The sequence below is a fragment of the Orcinus orca genome, chromosome 8 (genome assembly GCF_937001465.1).
Source record: "Orcinus orca chromosome 8, mOrcOrc1.1, whole genome shotgun sequence".
NCBI lineage: Eukaryota > Metazoa > Chordata > Mammalia > Artiodactyla > Delphinidae > Orcinus > Orcinus orca.
The window spans coordinates 91,398,360-91,407,036 of NC_064566.1; positions in this window are offsets into that span (position 1 = coordinate 91,398,360).

Genomic DNA, 8,677 nt, shown 5'->3' on the forward strand with positions numbered 1-8,677 from the left:
GCTTAGAACCAAATGGGTCCAAGATGACAGACAAGTCAACTTCAACTAGACCTGGAGCCTCAGTACATGCTCATTGTAACACATCAACAAGCTAAATGACACACCCACAGGTCCCATGACAGTTCTAAGGCCGACCATAAGGATAAAAAAGTGGGCGGTGGCTCAATTCCTGGAAATCCCCGCCCCTTCCTGAAATAGCTGGAATACTCCTCCCACTCATTAGCCTATGAAATTACCCACCCCTATGAAAACTGACAACCCCATACCCTGATGCCACTCTCGCCTTCTGAGATGGACTACACTCTGTCTGCGGAGTGTTTCTCTCTAAATAAATTCACTTCTCACCTATCACTTTGTCTCTCGCTGAATTCCTTCTGCGATGAGATATCAGGAACCTGAGCTTCATTAAGTCCTGAAACCAAGTGTATGATCTCAGTTGGAAGACCATGGGGTTTTGGCCGGGTTCAAGTCCTGGCCTCATCGGTTCAAGTCCCAGTCTGAGGTGCATGGTTTCACTAGGAGAAAATTGCTTCTTTCTTTCTTTTTTTTTTTTTTTTGCTAGTAGACATTCCTGTGTCTTCTAAGGAGATCTGGTTAATGTATAATGCAGATGCATAGTGCACACTAAAGGGGCAGGGGTAATGGCTCAAATGGCAGAGAAAATTTTACATTAATCTTTTGTTTTGGTCCTACCTTAAAATAATTTTATTCAGCATCTGTAATGCTGCATTTTCTTGAACCTCTTCCTATCATTTTGACCAACAGTTATCTGTCTTTCTAAATTCCTTTCTTTACCCACCACTTCTTCTGTAAGAGTCGGGGATTACATTAGGTTAAATAAAAACAAAGGTTCAAAAATAGTGGCTTAACATAATAGGGGTTTTTCTTTCACCTATACCAAGTTTCTAGTTAGTATGGAAGTTCCCTTAAGTCACCATGCATAGAGAGACCAAGGTGGCTCCCATCTTTCTATTTCACCATCCTCACCACTAGTTCCATGCTCAAGATCACATCATGTTCCAAGAGAGAACCTGGGCCTTCACCACCACATCAAAATTCCAGGTAACCAGGAAGGGTAAAAAAACACCTCCAACTTATATCAATTCCCTTAAGAAGTCTTTTGGAAATTCCATAATATCATTTGCCAGAACTTAGTCACATGTCTATACCCAGCCACAAGGATGGCAAAGTGCCCTGTTAAAACCAAGAAACGTGTTATTAATGGAGATGCTTCTAAAGATAGCTGCATATTTGCTAGATAATGATCAGTCTCTGCCACAATCTGTTTTCTCAAACACTGCCTACATGATCAGAAATGATCCATGCTTATAAATGGTGAGTGGAGTGGGCTTATTAAGTAATAATAACAATGATTTATTTATACTATTTATTAAGCACCCACCATGGGCAAGGCATTGTGCTGCCTTTATGCATGTTACCTCAAACTTTTGTAGTAATTCTTTAATGAAGTCCTGCTATTACTATTTTAAGGAGGAAAATGAATCTCAGAGAGATTAGAGTCAACTTGTTTAAGGATGTATGGATAGAAGTGAGCTGAGGTTGGGTTTGAATTCAGCTAGTATGGTTCCACAGCCTATTCTCTTTTTCATTATACATGGCCCACACTGAATATTCATATTCGTAGTCTTTTGTCCAGTAATGTGGCATTGACATTGGACTATTCAAAATTATAGAATTGTTTGGCTGCAATGACAATTACTACTTGATTTAAGCTTTTTATCAAGACAGAGATCACCAGGTCAACTGGTACCACAGGGAGGTGGTTAAATCTCAAGTGTTGTACGGGTGCAGATGAGGTCACACTGACAGAAGGAAACAACTTTCTGTTGCTCTCTGCCTGAGAAACACGGGACCCCAGCTCTCTGCAAAATCTCCTACCCAGGTATTTCAAGGCTTCCTAAACAGGTCCACCCACTCCCAAAATACTGCCTTTGTTGTGCTGGGCTGTGCATGTCTAACATCTGTCCTAAATCTTGAAACTTTACCCCACTTTTTATGGAGAAATAAGAGAGGCCAGGTACAAGAGGCCAGAACTGTTATGCCAGTGGTACTTCCTCCACATGGAAGGAAATATCAGGAGTGAGAAGAAACATTCCTCTCTGCTCCCCATCTCTATAACTGTCTTGCTTCAGTTTTGCTTTTTGTGTGTGTGTGTGTGCTAGCAGAGAACTCAAGTAAGGTTGTGTGATACCATTATTAATGTGCTTTTCATTGAAAAAGCTATTTTAGAATACCTTTCTGTTCTTTAGACGTGAGTCAAGTAGGGAATAAGCCAGGAAACAAATCTACTACTGATAGTTGCTGTTCTGTCAGAATTCTTCTTTTTCTTCCTCTTACTTTGTCAGCTTTTGTGCTGCACTGTGCTCTTTGTTTCTGGTTGCTTTTTCTGTTAGCTGATTTCTCTCCCAGGATACTCCTTACCCTTCCAAGAAACAAACTTCTGGTAGGTTTGCTACACCAGTTTATTCAATAGGTGCCAACATACACAAATCAAGCTGAGGATCCTCTTTACATGCTAATTAGATTCTTAAATTTGCAAAAACTTAAAATCCTCAAGGTTGTCATGGGCCTAAGGTATTTTGCAGACAACTTGCAATCTCCTCTCCCCTAGCCTTCAGCTACTCCCTCTATGTAGATGACCTCCAAGTGCAGGTCTCTATCCCTGCCCTTGTCCCAGCAGCCTGCTAGATATCTCTACTTAGTTGTATCCCTTGAATTGCAACTTGAACCTGTCCAAAGTGAAACTTCAACCTTTCCAGAATGGAGCTCATCAACTCTTACTTGTTCTTTCTGTAATTTGTTCTCTTCAACTGGTTTCTCTCTCACTATAAGGGCTAACCATTCTAGTTGCTTAGATCCAAGATGTTCTATCTCTCTGGGATTTTCTTACCCATAATATGTGTTGTCAAAGTTCTCTTCTTTCAGGATCTAATCCAATTTCCATCCTGCACCTCTTTGGTCAAAATGAATCCTTTTCCCCTATATCCCAGTATGACTCTCTAATTCTTTAAAGCATTGGCATGATCTCCCTTGTATCAAATTTTGTATCTCCTGATTTTTGTACAAAAATACATTAAATGAGCACCTACTGTATAATGTATTAGATATTCTCTATGTGTTTATTTAGTCTTCATACCATCCATTTTACAGATGGAAAAATTAAAGCTGTTTCCTTATCTGCAAAAACAACAACAACAAAAACTAAAAAACAGGGACTTCCCTGGTGATGCAGCGGTTAAGAATCCACCTGCCAATGCAGGGGACACGGGTTCGAGTCCTGGTCCAGGAAGATCCCACAAGCCATGGAGCAACTAAGCCCGTGCACCACAACTACTGAGCCTGTGCTCTAGAGCCCGCAAGCCACAACTACTGAGCCCACGTGCCACAACTACTGAAGCCCACTCACCTAGAGCCCATGCTCTGCAACAAGAGAAGCCACTGCAGTGAGAAGCCCGTGCACCATAACGAAGAGTAGCCCCTGCTCGCCGCAACTAGAGAAAGCCCATGCACAGCAACGAAGACCCAATGCAGCCAAAAATAAATAAATAAATAAATTTATTAAAACAACAACAAGAAAAATACAACTCTAAACCTAAAATGAACCATTAATATTTTAAATACTTCTAGTGTCTGGTATAACGTCAGCTTAATAAATGTATTTTTCCTCTGGCATTCTAGCACAGTGTTTGATACATACTAAGTATTCAGTAGTAAATATCATGTATCATACAAAATGTTTATTGGACTACCTTGAGGTAAGACGAACATCAAATTTCATGAAAACCTATAGTGTGTCCATTTTGTACAAGGCGTAATTTTTTTTTTATGAATTAATTTATTTTTGGCTGCATTGGGTCTTTGTTGCTATGCGGGGGCTTTCTCTAGTTGCGGCGAGCGGGGGCTACTCTTCGTTGCGGTGCTTGGGCTTCTCATTGCGGTGGCTTCTCTTGTTGCGGAGCATGGCTGTAGGCACACGGGCTTCAGTAGTTGTGGCTCGCGGGCTCTAGAGCACAGGCTCAGTAGTTGTGACGCATGGGCTTAGTTGCTCCACGGAATGTGGGATTTTCCCGGACCAGGGCTCGAACCCGTGTCCCCTGTATTGGCGGGCGGATTCTTAACCACTGTGCCACCAGGGAAGACCTACAAGGCATATTTTATATTTGGCTTGAACTTTTTACAGTGATAGAGTGTAAAAGGCAAAAGATTTAGCATCCTTTATTCCTCCCCAATATCACCAGAAGGAAGTAAACAACAGTTATCAGTTATCAGCAGTGAACATGATGTCAACATTTCTCAAGACAAAGTATCACAAAGCAGGAAAAGAAGAGATACTATCACCAAACAGGTGTTCATGAGGTATTTACTGCCTATTTAAAAATGCTTTATAGGACATTTAAAAACTGTAGGACAGTTTGCAGGTTTGTTCTTTTTTTTTTAAGAGTTCAAGATATCTATGAAAAATCTATTAACTTTTATGGCACTTGGGAGGATGAGGCCAAAACATCTCAGAAGGTACTTTTCAGGGAGTGTGAGGAAACCCTAGATAACCAGCAAGGATCAGATTATTCATGCTAATCAGGAAGGGCTGGCTCAGGAGCAGGGTGAGGAGACTGGCCTTGGTGGGGGGACCACAGAGCACCCTCTTTGGTCCCCAGTTGCACTGCTGCTGGGCAACCAGCCAGGGCTGCCCCTAAGGATACCAGACCTTCTCTCACCAAAGAGTCTCTGTTGTCCAATAGCCTCCAGGACCCACTGCCTACAAAGCTCATGGAGAAAACCAACCCCAAACCTGGAGAAACTGATAACATGAAATAGGAAGGGAGAAAGGCAAAAAGAAATAATGGTGGTGATGGTGGGTTTTGTTTAACCTTTGCTCGGATGCAAAGAGAAACAGCCAGAATGACTACTAACTAGTATTACTACCATTACTATATGGCTGTGTGCTAGTCCTCTACAAGTATAAAAATTATTGTATTCTGGAAATTAAAGTCAAGTTTAATAGGATGGTGATAAAGCATATCAGATAAAGCTCACTGGGGACAAGGTTGTAACAACATTAGGTTTATGAACTTGCTGTAACAATCAACATGAGGAACCAGGGGTCTCTCCTAAGAGGGAGTAGGGAAAGACTTTTAAAAATAGGGCTTGGGGATTCCCTGGTGGCGCAGTGGTTAAGAATCCGCCTGCCAATGCAGGGGACACAGGTTCGAGCCCTGGTCTGGGAAGATCCCACATCCCGCGGAGCAACTAAGCCCGTGCACCACAACTACAGTGCCTGTGTTCTAGAGCCCATGCGCCACAACTACTGAGCTCACCGCCACAACTACCGAAGCCCATGCGCCTAGAGCCCGTGATCCACAACAAGAGAAGCCACCGCAGTGAGAAGCCCATGCACCGCAACAAAGAGCAGCCCCCGCTCGCTGCAACTAGAAGAAAGCCCGCGCACAGCAACGAAGACCCAACGCAGCCAAAAATAAATAAAATAAAATAAATAAAACATTAATAAATAAATAAATGAAAATAGGGCTTGGATGATTCTAAAGAAGAACCAGGGGAAGTAGGGGTTACCTCTGGTTTGATTATCACAGTAATCTCTGCCCAGGAGGTGAGAGAATCAAAGCAGGGCTGGGGAAGTCCGGGTAAGAAAGCAGCAATAAAAAAATAAAATTAAAATCCATGTAAATATTCACAGTAGTCGAAGGGTGGAAGCAACCCAAGTGTCCATTGAGTGATGAGTGGATAAACAAGATGTGGTAAATATATACAATGGAATATTATTTGATCTTAAAAAGGAAGGACATTGTGACACATGCTACAACTTGGATGAATTTTCAGGACATTATGATAAGTGAAATAAGCCAGACACAAAAGGACAAATATTGTATGATACCCCTTATATGAGGTACCTAGAAGAGTCAAATTAACAGAGGCACAAAGTGAAATGGTGGTGGCCTGTGGCTGAGAGGGGCATGGGTGGAAACAGGGAATTAGTATATAATGGTATGGAATTTTCAGTTTGGGAAGATGAAAAAGTTCTGGAGAAGGATGGTGGTGATGGTTGCACAACAATATGAATGCATTTAATGCCACCGAACTGCAGACTTCAATATGGCTAAAATGGGAAATTTTATGTATGTATATTTTACCACACACACACAAAAAGTAAAAAAAAAAAACAACACAAACGCTTAAAAAAGAAGTAGTGATCTTTAAATAAGGGGAGGGTTTGTGTAGCCTTGGCCATGTCTTGTTAGAAACAGATCAGAACTGAGTTGTGGTCCCAACTCAGATCCTTACTAACAGCATGACCTTGAATGAGCTGAATCCTCTCTCACCCTGGGCCTCAGTTTTCTCCTTTATGGAATGTGGGGTAAGGCTGAATCATCCCCAGAGTCCCATCTAGCTCTAACAACCTGGGGCCCTTGAGGCTGGGCAAGTGGGGGTCTAGCGGAGCTGCTGTGCTCACCTCCACCCTTGTGACCTTAAGCCCAGAGGGACCAGAAACATCACAGTCTGACTACCAGCAGTGTTGAAAAGCTGACTCAGGTCCTGTTTCCTTAGAAACTATAAATTTAAGATAAATGTGGAATGCTGTGTCTGGAAACCTCTTATCTGAATCTCTGCCCCTGGGTTGGAAATCGAGGTAGTTTCTCTGTATCAAAGTGACACACATGGCCCAGATTCTTTAAGAGGAGCTGTTCTCTCTGAAATGACTTCAAACAGCAAAGTTTCTCATAGCCTATGATTTTAGAGAACAAAATTTATCGGCATTTTACCCTTGTTAATTAACAAAAGCAGTTTTTATAGGTTCATGACAGAATTGAAAAAGCAAAGTCTCTGAGCAGAGTGGTGTGGCTTTAAGATAAATTCTGTTGTGAAAGGAAAAGGGAACAAAATGAGTCCACTGTGGGACAAGGCTGCTTTCAGATTCTAGAGCCCCATGTTCTTCTGTCTGCCCTCCCTCTTTTCCTTTTGGCCACGCGGCTTGCAGGATCTCAGTTCCCTGCCCAGGGATTGAAACAGGGCCATGGCAGTGAGAGCCCAGAAACCTAACCAGGGAACTCCCTGCCCTCCCTTTTATTTACATGGTTTCGATTTGTGAATTTGATGCGTACATTGTTCTGCTTTGGGACAATAACCTTTAAGATTACCAATCAAATGGTATTATACACAAAATCCAATAAACTATAAATCTCCTTACATTATAATACCATTCATTTAAAGTGTGTCTTTATGTTAAAATGAAAGTACATTACTATGAAAACTTGTTTCAAAGAAGTCCACACATAATTTTAACTCCCCAATATTTTTAAATTACGAACATGTTTTCAGGATACAAGTTCTTTAATGGAAATAGCATTTCCTAAGTTGTAAATTGTGATAAAACTGATCCATGTTCCAGTAGTAACTTTGAAAACAAAAGGTGTTCTTTGAAAATTTATCAATGCTTCCAGAGGATAAAAAGCACAATTGATAAAAGTTTATATACTTCAACTGATTCTACTTTCTATGAATCAAGTTTAAAACAAAGAAAAAACTACAGAAGAAATGTAGACTACTTCTTTTTTTATTTTATTTTTTATTAAATTTTTATTAATTTTTTTTTTTTTACTTTTTGTAGACTATTTCTTATAAAGTAGGCTACAAGTGAGTAAAAAGCTAAAGCAAAACAATGTGACTCATCAGGCAGTGCAGTTAGAATATATACCATTGTGTGTGTGTGTGTGTGTGTGTGTGTGTGTGTGTGTGTGTGTGTGTGTGTGTGTGTGTACATAAAACTGCACACGATTTGATGACACTTAGAGATTTCCTCTGTGACCTGGAAGGTGGTGGGCTGGGTATACCTGAGAAGTTGAAGGTGAAATCCAGGACACTGCATTATTCTTACAGCTCTTACTAGGCAACAAAGTTTCTCTCTCACAAAACCAGCTCACGAGGTGTGAATTACTATACGATGGACCACCAGCTCTGTAATTAGTGGCAATATGGCTTTCAGAAAAATACACAGAGGGTATAATTCCAGGCTGAGACCAAATGTTTGTGACAATGTCGCATTCAGCACCCCGACTTGCCACTGAATAGCCAAAGATTTAAGAGACTCAATGCAATTTGATACTCCAGGGTCGAAAGATCTTGTTGGTGGCCATCTCTACTCGTGGAAATAATGGAAACTATAGCTGTTAGTGGAGGATTAAAAATACTTTGATCAAAACCAAAGCAGATTGCAGAGCGAGCAAAGCTGTTTTTAGTTCATTTTAATTTAATTTGCTGCATAGATTCGTTATACACGGACGAGATTTAACCTTGAAAACTTGTAAGGGTGGACTAGGAAGTCATTACCACTGACATCTAACAGCTGAACTGAAACACAGACCACGGCAAGCCCCTGTGTAAGGAATAAGAAGTAACCCTTTGCCTATGAAGGAAAGGGACTTTTTAGTCAGCACCTACAGCGTGCTAAGTGATCTCTTGGATAAGATCTCATTTAAGGATTTCTAAAGGACTTGTTGATAGTGGAAATGGTCTTCTGGACTGAAAAAAAGCACACCGCCCTGCTGTTTCATGTAAATGAGAAAAATACCCAGTGTGTGGAGTTGCAAGTAATTAAAAAGAATGGGGAAAAAAAGAAAAAAAGATACATTAAAAAAAAGGTAAC